Source organism: Macrobrachium nipponense, chromosome 14, assembly GCF_015104395.2.
Source record: "Macrobrachium nipponense isolate FS-2020 chromosome 14, ASM1510439v2, whole genome shotgun sequence".
NCBI classification, from domain to species: domain Eukaryota; kingdom Metazoa; phylum Arthropoda; class Malacostraca; order Decapoda; family Palaemonidae; genus Macrobrachium; species Macrobrachium nipponense.
Genome location: NC_087207.1, coordinates 40,235,185 through 40,248,827, shown reverse-complemented (window position 1 = coordinate 40,248,827; position 13,643 = coordinate 40,235,185). Strand labels below are relative to the sequence as shown.

At 45.1% G+C, this 13,643-nt stretch overlaps 1 protein-coding gene across 3 annotated transcripts in view; it reads left to right on the top strand.

Moving 5' to 3' along the window:
• LOC135226092 (brefeldin A-inhibited guanine nucleotide-exchange protein 3-like) overlaps window positions 1-13,643 on the top strand; it is a 75,213-nt gene that overhangs the window by 23,721 nt on the left and 37,849 nt on the right. The window contains exon 2 of one of the 3 annotated variants that reach the window (XM_064265548.1): window positions 6,831-7,491. The exons of the other annotated variants lie outside the window; for them this stretch is intronic. The gene's annotated coding sequence lies outside the window, so the exon portion shown is untranslated. The remainder of the gene's footprint in view (window positions 1-6,830; window positions 7,492-13,643) is intronic. 3 annotated transcript variants of the gene reach the window in all.

The window sequence follows — 13,643 nt, the reverse complement described above, 5'->3', positions numbered from 1 at the left end:
ACAATAAAGTTTGTTCATACTTTACCTGGCAGATATATATAATCAAAGTGCCCACCCACCTCCCTCAGGAGACAGTGGCACTAGAAATATCTGACAGAAAATGGGAATGGTTTCATGATGCCCGCCTCCCAGCGGCGGGAATGGGTACTACCACTGGCCGACCACTGCGTGTGCCGGGAGTTTTGAAATTCCTGTCGGACTTCGGAGAATACAGCTATATATATATCTGCCAGGTAAGTATGAACAAACTTTATTGTATCATAACAATATCATTTTTAACTGTCAGCGTTACCAACGCTGCAGGTAAAATCTAGTCAAATGAGTTACCTGTGTTACTGTTGGCAATGCTGCCGCAAATATTGGCCACCAGTGGCCTGTCTCCTTATTCCTCAATTGTTTTTTGTTCGCCATGCTGTGCGATCAGTCCCACATCAGGCGAACTTTTGGTCATTTAGCCCGACCCCACTCAAAGAGTTTCTCTTTTTGGTTATAACTACGATTTTTATTGTAGTGTCTTACCGAAACAATTATAGAGCCGTGATTTCACGAGCGGCAGGATACTAAATTCAAATTTAGCGCGTCGGCGTCGCCAACACTGGTGGTGATGACGTCATCTCCCATCCACTCGCGGGAGAAACCAGGTACAACTGCCCAGGTGAATCCAATTCTTTTCCTGCCGGCGTCCGGTGAACATCGGTGGTCGGTGCGGTTGGATGACTTTGCTTCGCTTTTTTTCTTGTGGATTTGATCTTCGGAATTGGTGAAGTACTCTTTTTTGTGGCGTTGTTGTTATTTTGCTTTTTAGTTTAGGCGTTGCCATGTCGGATTCTAGTCCGTCGGGAGTTAGTTTTGCATCTCAGGATGTAAAACTAGATATCCAAATTAGAGTATGATTCTCACACTAAATGTGTTAAGTGTAGGGGACAGGTTTGTTCAGCAGATCGAACATGTAACGAGTGTAGTGATTGGACTGATTCAATGGAAGTTTTTTAGTTCATACTCGGAGAAATTAGCTAAAGACAGAATTAGAAAAGCAGCGCTTAGGGAAAGTAAGACTTAGCTCTGCTTCGTCTTGCGATGCATCTGTTCCTTCTGTTTCTCCTCAAATTGTTATGTCTCCTTTAACTACACCTCCTATTCCTCCTACTAATCCCAACTTCTCCGGCTTCCCGTGTAGTTTCTTCCGACACCATTGCCAGTCTGGAATCGAGGTTAGATCAGAAATTTTCCGGTACTAGCGAACTACGGTTTTGCAACTTGGTAATTCAGTTACAAGACGTTTTTTGGAGAAAGCGGCTTCAGGTAAGAGTGTAGTTGAGGGTGCGTCTGTCTGTCCTGACACGTCTCCTAGACAAAGGTCACTGTCCAGCTCCCCCGCACCGGGGAGGAGAGAATACCGGAAGTCCAAGAGGAGTCGATCGAGATTTGCCCACAGACAGGCGCCTCTCTTGTTGAGCCTGTTGCGCCTCAAACAGGGCTCGGTTAAGCGTTGGAAAGGTGTTGCGGTCAGACGCCTTTCAAATGATTCAAGCGATTCGTCTCCGGTCGCACGGCGCTCTTGGCGAGATTCGCCCGTTTCGCGTCTTAAAGAGGCGTTCAGGCGCCGATTCTTCGCCTCCTCCAGTCAAGCGGTATAGGAGCCTGAGAGTAGGGTTGCGCCTCGGCCGTTAGCGGCTCGTTCGTCGCCTCAATCTGTGCCTTTTTTCGGCTCCATCTACTAGTAGAGATTGTGGTTTTAGCGCTGTAGCTAGCAGTTCTAAGGGTGTTTCTTAGGCGTTTTTCGTCTGTTACGCCTGATGCGCCTGTTTCGCCTCGAATTTCGGCGGCTCCAAGCGAGGCGCAAGTAGTTTTCCGCCTCCTGCTGAACATTTAGGCTCTTCCAAGCCTACGTTAACTGTTTTTGATTCGTCTATGGCGCCTTTGCGCAAGCAGTAGAGATGTTAACCAACTGGATGAATGAGTCCAAGGGTGGTTCAAAACCTTCAGATCAGGTTGTAGTTCCGTTCTACTTCTTCGGCGGTTATCGGAGAATGAAGAAGAAGTAGAGGAGGATTCACATCACCTCTTGTGTTATTCACGTCTCCTTAGATTTCTTCTGGTATCTTATCCAGATTATTTTGAGAAAGCGGCTCCGCGCTCCCCAACTTCGACTTTTTTTGATGAGGAGGAAAACTTCAGACCCTCTCCTCCCAAAACTTGTTCTATCTAAAGCGGTTAGACATTCGTTGAAAGAGACGGAGAAATGGATGTCTATGAAAAGAGACTTAGGGAAGGCTCTTTTGCTTACCCTCCCTCTAAGTTGCTTCGTAAGAGGATAGGTTTTATGTAACTGGGGAAGCTCCTTCTCTGGGAGTTTCTGCCTCCTCCCAGGGAGACTTCTCCAGTTAATCGACTCCTCAGAAGATCTGCTTTCGCCGCAGCGAAAGTTTTCTTTACAGTGCCTGAGTTGGACCACGTTGTAAAGAATCAATTTAAACTTTTGGAAGTCTTTAGCTTCCTTGATTGGACTATTGGCGCTTTAGCGGCCAAGATCGAAGACTGTCCTTCTCTTTCTCAGGAGTTAGTTGCGGAGGATTGGATTGGTGTTTCTGTCCTGTGCGGACAAATCCATTAGGGATGGATGTGATGAGTAGCTTCGCTCATCGCCTTTGGTACCCTTAAGAAAAGGCAACTTTGGTGCTCCTTTGCTTCTAAAAGGGTTACGTCCCAACAGAAGTCTGCTCTCTTGTTTGCTCCTTTTGTGAAAGATAACCTCTTTCCAGACGATGTAGTGTTGTCAATTTCGTCTGCGCTAGATAAGAAATCTACTTCGGATTTACTGGCACAGTCTACTAAGAGACCTAAAGCTCCTGTGGAGATGTTCCTTCGGTTTCTCCTCTGGCCCAAGCGCCTTTTCGAGGGAAGAAAACCCAAGCGCTTCTTTCGGCCGAAGTCGAATTTGCGACCTCAGTCTAAGGCCTCGGCCAGGTTAACAAACCTTCCAAATGAAAGCTCGGTTCTTCATGCACCAGTGGGAGCCAGGCTGGCTCTGTTTTGGGAGGAATGGGAAAACAGAGAGCAGAAGCCTGGGTAGTGCAAGTACTCCAGTTCGGCTATCGTATTCCTCTCGTTTCACCTCCCTCGCTCTCACCTGTGCCAATTCCATTCCAGGCATACTCTCCGGGCTCAGGACAAATTTCTGGCGCTAGCCGCAGAAGTGGAAGCGCTTGTTCTCAAAGAAGCGATAGAACAGATAGAAGGGGATTTTTCCTCCAGGCTTTTACAATCGCCTTTTTGTAGTTCCCAAGTCATCAGGGGGCTGGAGGCCGGTTTGGATGTGAGCGCCCTGAACTTGCATGTCCAGAAACAAAATTTCATATGGAGACACTCCGGTCGGTTTCTGGAGTCCATCAGACAGGGGGATTGGATGGTCTCTCTGGACATGCAAGACGCTTATTTTCACATTCCGATACATCGCGAATCTCGGAAGTACCTGAGGTTCATGTTCGAAGAGGCAAGGTGTTCAGTTTCGGGCGCTTTGCTTCGGACTAGCGACCGCTCCTCAAGTTTTTCACCAGGGCGGGTTCTATCCCCGATAGGAAGCTGGCTGCACATATTAGGAGTAAGAATCTCCCTCTATCTGGACGATTGGCTTCTCGGTCGGAATCAGAGAGTCGGTGCATGAAGGACCTTGGAACAACTCTGGATCTTGCCAGAAAGTTAGGAATTCTGGTCAACAAACAGAAGTCCCAGTGGTTCCATCTCAGAGCATCCTTATTTGGGGATGATTCTGAATGCTCAAGTTTTCGGGCTTTTCTGTACCCGAAGAGGGTCCAAGGCTGTATGGAGACAGTTCAGGAGTTCTTGGACAAAAAGGTAAGTTCTGCCAATCAGTGGATGAGGCTCCTGGGCAAATTGACGTCAGTGGAGAATTTGTGACGTTGGGAAGGACTGCACATGAGACCTCTGCAGTTTTTTTCCTGAGAGCCTCTTGGTGCAGGAAGACACAACCAGACTCGATTACCTTTCCTGTCACAGATCAAATAAAAGAGGACCTAAGTGGTGGCTCTCTCGAGCAAGGTTGGAAGAAGGGTTAGATTTACGACCCATTCCTCCCGAACCTACAGTTCTTTTCCGACGCATCGGACACAGGTTGGGAGCCCTACTGGGAAATCAACGGACTTCAGGAGCTTGGTCGGAGAAGGAGAAGAAGTTCCACATAAATGTAAAGGAACTGTTAGCAATTTTCTTGGGCTCAGACAGTTTCGGAGCTTAGTAGAAGGTCGAGTAGTGGCAGTGCATTCCGACAACTCCACGGCTCTCTCGTACGTGCGGAAACAGGGGGGGACTCAGTCTTCTCTCTGTACGAAGTAGCCAAGGATCTCTCCTGTGGTCAAACGAAGCGAAGGTTCAGCTAGTCCCGAGATTTGTTCCGGGAAAGATGACGTCCTGGCGGACGAGTTAAGTCGTCAACAGCAAGTGTTACCTCTGGAGTGGACTTTGGACAACAAGATTTGTCCAGAAACTTTGCGCCTGGGGATGGACACCGTCCAATAGACCTGTTCGCGACATCAAGGAACAACCGTCTTCCTCTCTTTTGTTCTCCAGTCCCAGATCCTCTAGCTTGGTCGGTGGACGCAATGCTGTTGGATTGGTCGGGTCTGGAAGCTTATGCATTCCCTCCTTCGGTCTAATAAGAGAGGTGCTGAACAAGTTCATGTCGCACAGCAATGTAACGCTAACGTTAATCGCTCCCTTTTGGCCCAGGAAAGAGTGGTTCCCGGACGTCTCCAGTTGTTAGTAGACTTCCCAGACTTCTTCCTCCAGAGAAGTGGCTCTCAAACAACCTCACTTCAAGAGGTTCCACCAAAACTTGTCCGCTCTAGCTCTGACAGGGTTCAGACTGTCCGGAATCTTGTCAGAGCGAAAGGATTTTCAAGAAGAGCTGCAGAAGCTATCGCTCGTTGTAGGAGAGAGTCTTCTAACAAACTCTATCAAGGGAAGTGGAGAATCTTCAGAGAGTGGTGTAGAAGTGCTAAAGTCTCTACTTCTGCGACCTCTTTAACAGAAATAGCAGATTTTCTTCTATTTCTTAGGAACTCTAAGAAACTGGCTCCTTCGACGATCAGAGGATATAGAGCCATGCTCTCTTCGGTTTTCGACATCGAGGTTTGGATATTTCCTCCAATTCAGATCTGTCGGACCTCATTAGGTCTTCGAAACCACTAAGCTCCCGCAAAGATACAGTGGCTTGGAACTTAGATGTGGTGCTTAAGTTCCTCATGGGGCCACCGTTTGAGCCTTTGAAGTCGGCTTCACTCAGGAACTTGACTAAGAAGGCACTCTTTCTTATTGCACTAGCTTCTGCTAAGCGTGTCAGCGAATTGCACGCTATAGACAAAAGAGTCGGTTTCTCTCAAAGGCAATGCTGTATTTTCGGTATCTTTGACCTTTCTAGCCCAAAAAATGAGAATCCTTCTAATCCTTGGCCGAGGAGTTTTTGTGGTAAGGAACTTATCTGATTTGGTTGGACATGAGGAGGAAGAAAGGCTCTTATGTCCAGTCAGGCTATTAAGCAGTATCTGTTTGCCACTAAGGGTATTAGAGGACAATCTTCTAAGCTCTGGACCTCGGTTCAAAATCCCTCTCGTCCCCTCCTTTCTAAGAATGCTATATCGTTCTTTATTAGAGAGCTTATCAGGGAAGCTCACTCGCAGTCCTGAGACGACAATCTTTCCGTTCTGAGAGTTAAAGCTCACGAGGTAGAGCAGTGGCAACTCTTTAGCATTCAGAAAGATTTATCTTTAGCTTCGATTCTTCAGAGCACGTTCTGGAGATCGAATTCGGTTTTGCGAGTCATTATCTCAAAGAGATAGAAACCGTTTTTCGAGAATTGTAAAACGTTAGGTCCGGTGGCTGGTTCTGCATGGTGTTGGGAGAAACGGCACAGGGGTCGTCACCTCTATGCTAACTTTTCACCTTGAATAGGTTGTCGAGTTCAAGGGAAGCTGGGGGTACTGAGTACCTGGGATACTCACCAGTCTGTTAGGTCAGATTTTACAATGGTTGGGTATATATGTTTTTAAATCTGGTGTTGGTGACAAATGTTTTGTATGATTGAATTTCTGGTTTTTAGCCCAGGGCAAGGGCAATCTTTGTTGTTTACTATCCTCCGTCAGTCAGCCTTGACTCGCTTGAACTACGGAGGATTCCACTCCTGTAGAGGCTAACTTTGGTCAAATTCCAATTCCTCTACAATAGTAAGAAGAGCACCGACCAGAGGCAGTAACAGTCTGCTGTAGCTCTCTTACAAGGTAAGGTACAACAGACACCTTGAGTGTTTACTGGTATTGCAATAAATGTAACCATTTAAAAATACTAGTGGTCCACTGAATCCCACCTTCCCATAAATGTGTAATCAGCTCTATAATTGTTCGGTAAGACACTACAATAAAAATGAAATTTTCATTATTAAAATGAAGTTTTATTGTATACTTACCGAACAATTATGATTATACCACCCCCCTCCTCCCTTAGGTGGACGGACGGGCAGAAAGAATTGGATTCACCTGGGCAGTTGTACCTGGTTCTCCCGCGAGTGGAGGGAGATGACGTCATCACCACCAGTGTTGGCGACGCCGACGCGCTAAATTTGAATTTAGTATCCTGCCGCTCGTGGAAATCACGGCTCTATAATTGTTCGGTAAGTATACAATAAAACTTCATTTTAATAATGAAAATTTCATTTCTCCTGTTTCACTTTGGATAGCTACTTTGTACTCGCTATGGATAAATTAGGAAATAAACATCGTCACCGTCTGCAAACGCCTCTGCTTATGTTTCATCTACAGTTCGACGATCGAGCCTTCTACTGCTGGATATGTTGGTGCTCATCAGCTGTAAAATAACGTAGTGGCCGTCTGCAAACGCCTCTGCTTCTACTTCATCTACAGTTCAACGATCGAGCCTTCTACTGCTGGATATGTTGGTGCTCATCGGCTGTAAAATAACGTTGTCGCCGTCTGCAAACGCCTCTGCTTCTACTTCATCTACAGTTCGACGATCGAGCCTTCTACTGCTGGATATGTTGGTGCTCATCGGCTCTGCACGCCCTTCAAGCGTAGGATGAGTACCCGCATACATGATCGACGTTCTTTTTGTTATTTCGTGTAGGAAGGTTCAGTGCAATACCAGTCAGAGATGTTTGTCTTGGTCAGGAGATAACGAAACATTAGTTAGTTATTCAAGAAATTAGTAGACATTTTATCATCTAGTATGTTAAGCATATTTCTAGCCTGACGAATAATTTAACCAAAATAGAGATAGTAGTGGTATTAGTAGTATATAGTGAATTCTAATCGTTCTTTTTCAGCCCCCCTGCCTGTTCCAGAACCAGCCCTAACGAGTGCTGGGGCTAATGGAGAACCGCAAGCCTCCGAGTGGGTAGGTTCTGCCGGCCCCCCCGGCGTGGAGCAGACAGTGTTGGCAGCAGATTTCCCCTCCCCTCGATTTGTAAGTTCTCAGGATGATGAAAATTTAGGTCAGATACAGACGAGTAGGGATAATAGGCTAAATAGTGTTTAGGAAGAGAAGTGCAGGCTTCTTCCAATCGGTTTTCTATTATAAGTAGTAGTTATAGACGGACAGTGTCCTTAGAGCCTCTTTGGGTTTTTCCTGCTTCGAGTTCCTTGCATCAGAAGCTTTTAGGCCATTGTTGGTCGTTCAGATCTGGTTTCGGGTCTGTCGGGTTCTGAAGGGTTGAATACTGATCCCTCGTCTTTAAGGTTACCTTCCTCTACTTATACGATAGGGTAATTTTTAATAACTAATTCTCTGTTCAACGCATATCGACTTAGGATAATTCGGTATGTAGACAAAGGATAATTCGGTATGTAGACAAATCGAATAAAATTAATTACGGCTAGCCTAGTGTTCGCAATGATATATCGTATGCATATACAGTAGCCTAGCCTAGCCAAAAGTATTCGCTGTACTACATATCGGTAGAGTGATTTTTATAGTGGCTAACGCTTTAGGCTCAAGGCATTCTGACTACAGATAATTCAGTACAGGTGTAATTGAAACGAACGAGAATCCGATCTTAGTATAATTCAATATAAATGTAATCGAACAGAATGAAGATCAGATTCTGTCCGACTAAAGCATTCATTGTATTGTATGTATCATATTAGCGTAGTATAAATACTAACTCGGCAGTCATTCACGCTCTGGAATCAGCTGATGGCGAATACGGGTTTGCGTCGCCGTACCCACCTCATTCTTGTCCTGATTGGGTAGCGTAACTAACATAACAACTCTTCCTCACTTAGGCCATGTTTGTCGTCTTGAAGGAGACGTGTTTTCAACTATGTTGGACATTTAACATAGTCAATAATGGTATCTTGTGGCATGTAATCAGATGTCAGATATATGGAATTCGTTTGTATGACGTCTTCATACGTTTAAAAGACTAATTGCCGTCAGTAATTACATTGTGCGTATGTCAATTACATTTACAAAAGAATTACCAGTCGTATTATCAAATTACGGTGACAACTGAAATTAATATTTGGCCTAATAAAGTTAATTTAATTACCTTAAAATATGTAATTTATTACTTTTCAATTAAATTACAATTACACAAGCTTGTCAAAACAGCACTGTTGTAAGGAGGCGTGGCTTAGACAGACAATGATGCCAGCTAGTCTATTTCCTTGGCTCCAGATTCAACCATATTACTTGGTCTCGGCTAATGTTTTTGTTCCTAGTTACCATAATGAGTATCTGGATACTTAACTTCTGAAACGAAGTCATACTGTTCGTCTTACGATGTAATTTAAGGCCAAAATTTGACTAATACGTCTCATTGGGAGCTAGTATTTCCCTCAGGTTAGATAGCGTAAATTTAGCGATTCCGTTAGTTTTCATAGGTATTACGAACCTTACACTTGATCAATCTTTGTCAGTGTGAAAACAACAGGAAATGAGCTCTTTCATGCTATTACTTTTTTTTACCACGGCTGCGTTTGATTCATACAAAAGCTTGGGACCTCTATCCAGGTTGCTGATGCACGTAATTTTGCCTTATCAGTTTCAGCTACATTTATAACATCAATACAGTAATTACCGTCGCACGCAGATGAATACATTAAACGGATGTTGTTATCGGATTCGATTACTGTCAATCGGACCAATACAATAAAGTTATGTTGCTATAGGATTCGATCGTATTAGCAACAAGTTCTTGTTCGGTTGTTCATAGCTGTACGCAGTTATACGGGTATATTATCATTAAGATAATACCTTTTAACTTAGAAGAGGGTGCAAATTTATGGAGGTGGAGATGTTAGATGGTTGTAACTCTCTCTCTCTCTCTCTCTCTCTCTCTCTCTCTCTCTCTCTCTCTCTCTCTCTCTCTCTCACTTTCCTGATTTCATGTTCTCTCTACTCATCCTGTTTTTCCACCCTCTCCTAATACTTGACTCATTGTGCAACAGAGAGGTTTTTCTTCCTGTTACACCTTTTCAAACTTTTTTTCTGTCAATTTCCCTTCAGCGCTGAATGACCTCATAGTTCCCAGTACTCGGCCTTTGGCCTAAATTCTATTTTTAACCCTACAATCTCGCTGTCTGATGCACGATGCTGCCTACGCCAGCTGCGTTTGAGATATAGGAAGACTTATTTGAATGTAGTTCCGATTTTAAATACTAACCCCATCGTAAAATCGAATTAACGCAAGTCAGTTACGGTAGCTTCAATACGGACTGTATTCACAACCACGTCTTGAATAATTTTCCTGAATTTCTAATGTTTCTCAGATTATCGTGGGGAACAGTCGGTCTAGTTTTCTCTCGCCCAGTTTTTCTGTTAAAACTTATAATGTCTTCACACAATATTCTTTAGCTGCTCATTCTTCGGATGTCGCTTCGGAGTCTTCTCGCTCATCCTGTTTTTATTTGCCAATATCACAACAGAGCCAGAGTTTTCATTGTTTCATCCTGAAATTTGGAGATGATTTCAAACTCTCTCTCTCTCTCTCTCTCTCTCTCTCTCTCTCTCTCTCTCTCTCTCTCTCTCTCTCTCTCTCTCTCTCTCTCTCTCTCTCTCCGGGGTTAAAGGAAATAATTTGGAGGGGCTGCCTTCGTAGCACCTTCCACGGGTCCTGTAGTTCTCAGGCTGCTGGTGTTGATGCTTGAGGAGGTTACGGCAGTTGGAGATTCATCTGCGCCATCGTTGACTGTATTGATACCGGTTGTCACCACCCACTCCTTTCATAGGGTAGTTAGTAATCTTCCTTCATTCCCATTTATATACCTTAGGAGTGTGAGACGTAACGTGCTTACCACGGTAATAGTGGGGGGGGGGCTACGGCCGTTCGCAGTTCGTCTGCATCGTAGTTAGCACCTTTTGTGCCCTCGGCCCCCTTTCTTAGGGTAGCTGGTAATTCTTTCTGCGGCTCCCATTGGTTCCGCAGTTCGTAACCCGTTATTAAAGCACTATGTACCGCACAGTTGGTTCTCCACCTGCACAATGTCGGCGCTAGGTGCTCCTGTGGTTACTCGTAGTGACTTTTCTCTCTCCTTATTTTCTCAACTTTTTCCTGCTGCTTTTCTGTTCCGTCTTTAAGGGGTTTTCAAGGTGGGTTCGACCTTGATTCCGTGTCTACTGGGAGTACTTCTTTCCCTCACTTGCTCCGGACTCCAGTCTAGGTTTAGTACGTATTGGTAACGGGGGTTAGTTGGATCGCGTTTTGTGACTTCTTCGCTCTTTAGGGGTGTTGCTCGCCTATTGTAGTTGTCCTGGTCTCGTGTCATAGTCACTGGTGAGTGCGGAGTTTCGACTTTCGCAGTCAATTGAGACTGGTTAAAGGTTAGGTCATCGTCTTGGTTGGTACACGTTTGGCCCAACAGTATGGGAGTGACTCGCATGGGTGGGCGTTCATCGCCAAGATATATTCGGCTCAGGTGTAATGTTATCGTCACTGGGTAGTGAGGGTATGCGCAGTCGACTGACTAACTTAAAGGTGTTGCGGAACTGGTGACAGTTCGCTCTTGTGACTTTGTGAGTGGGTGGACAGCGGTCGGACAGCAGGGGTTACATCATGATGTCTGGGGGGAGTGCAGGTTGCGCAGTCGAGTACGACTTGCACAGGAGTTTATCATCTTCTTATTGGTAAATCGTTGCGCAATCGGATTGGTAGGCTCAGCTATGATGGGATCTTGTATGTCGTTTCGTATCGAGCAGCCAGGCGTAGTAGGTTCCGGGTCCTGGGGTGCTGCTCTTGTCGGGGTTTGGCTTTTCTCCTTTTTCCTGTTTCGGTGTGGCCGGACAGGTCTGACAGAGGATAGATACCTTTGAAGAGAGACTCGTTTGCTAGTTGTGGGTTTTTTGTTTCTCCTGCGAAGGAAGCGAGTATAACAGATTGTGGACTTTGTCCATTCTCTCTTTCCGCATTCCAGGCTCCGGAGGGATCTCAGTTAATTCAAGTAACGGTTGATACGTTGTATTCAACCAAACCAGCAGTCTCCTCAAACCATCAAGTAGGCTAGGCTGGTTTTGGCGAGTTCGGGCAGTTTTGGGGAAGGACTTAAGCTAGCATCACTTTTCTGTATGAGGTAGCGGGTAACTCCTCTGCCGGAGTCGACTTCCGGTTTACGAGTCAGTTGAAGTTTTTCTTTATTGGGTTCCTTCATTGATTCATGTGGTAAGGGTTACGGATCATGAGGCTCGTATTTGGAAGACACCTTTCACAGCCACTGTGTGGATGTGGTGAGAGTTGAGGATGGTGTTCTTTGAGCTGGACTGTTTGATAACCTCTTCACTTGGTTTCGAGGGGGTTTGCATACCAGGCTAACATTTTTGAGGGTTATGCTATGTTCTTGTCAATGAGAGGAGGGACTATTGTTAAATCATTGCCTCAGCGCTATCCGGACACTCATAAGAATGGGTTCTTAGTCAATCCAAGGGCGCAAGTATGCGCAGGGCTCCTCTTTGGCTTCCAGAGGAATGTTTCGCTGTCGGCGATTGTGTAGGTGGTTATTTGAGAGTTGTTGTGGTTTTCACAACACCGTACCTTTAGGAATTTCAGTTTCTTCAGAGAGGTTACTCTCGGGGTCCCGTGACTCCCGTCGTTGTGGTAACTCAGTTTTATAGTTGGCTTGGTAGAGTTAGGGTGTTAGAAGTTTAGGTAAGCAGTGATAGTCGAAATGAACTTCAGGGTGTTAGAAGTTTAGGGAGGCAGTGATAGTCTAAATGAACTTTATGGTGTTAGAAGTTTAGGGAGGCAGTGATAGTCTAATGAACTCTAGTGTTTCTGTTGGTCAAGCTTAGACAGAGTGTATTGTCCCTTAGGCCCTTGAGGTTAGGCAGATCTCGATGGTCATGTTGGAATAACTACTACTACTTCAGCACAAGTCATCTACATCAGTGAGCAGTAGAGAACTGAAGGTCCTGCACACTCAACTTCTCCTCCATACATGAGAGGCTATATAGCCACATGGGAGGTTCACCATTTCCCCTCCATACATGAGAGGTATAGAATACCACATGGGAGGTTCTTCAGACTCAGGCGGTACCTAGGACTCGACACCGATGGTAGGGTACTTCCTATGCAAGCATCCTCACTTACTGAGCTGCACAACCAGGTGAGGAGATTTGTTATTTTTTTTGCCTCCATGAATAAGAAGTATAGCTTATCACATGGGAGGCACTTCTGACTCAGATAGTACCTTAGACTCAACACTGACTTTGAAGTACTTTCTTTGCAAACATCCTCACCTACTGAGCTGGACAACCAGGTGAGATTTGTTTTTACCTCCATGAATAAGATGTATAGCTTATCACATGGGAGGTACTTCTGACTTAGACAGTACCTTAGACTCAACACTGATGTTGAAGTACTTTCTTTGCAAACATCCTCACCTCCGAGTTAGATAACTATAGCTGGTTCACTTAAGGTAGATTCTTGGGTGAGCCCTATGCCTGCGAGACGATTGTTTGGCGGTCGCTGATTGGCTGGGAGCCGCCTACCTCCGGGTACCAGCCATTCAGCGGCCGCCAAACAAAGGTCTTGTAAGCATAGGGCTCATCCAAGAATCTACCTTATATGAATCAGCTATAGGTGAGGATACATGCTTTTATACATGCTAGGTTGCTTATGAGTTAACCTGCGTATGTTCCGTGGACAGAATCGGGCCTGAATGAGATGACCCGCCTCCGAGTAAATGTTGTTAATCGGGCTAATTCAGGTGTTCAGGGAGTGTATTGCAATATGAAGTTTTCATAATAAAACTAATATTGTAATACGTACTTACCTGAACACCTAAATGATTCCCACCCTCCTCCCCACTTCAATTTGATAGTGAATGATTCAATTGAGGAATGAGGAGACAGGCCACTGGTGGCCGGTATTTGCGGCAGCGTTGCCAACGGTAACACAGGTAACTCATTTGACTAGATTTTACCTGCAGTGTTGGTAACGCTGACAGTTAAAAATACCCACTTAGTGGGTAAATATGTGGGGATATAGTTCGGGTCTGGTCAGTGACCAGGGCTAATTCAGGTGTTCAGGTAAGTATTACAATATTAGTTTTATTATGAAAACTTCATTTTGCTTGTTTGGGAGGATTACTCATCTTCCAGGTGTGTCAGATTCTAGGTACTAA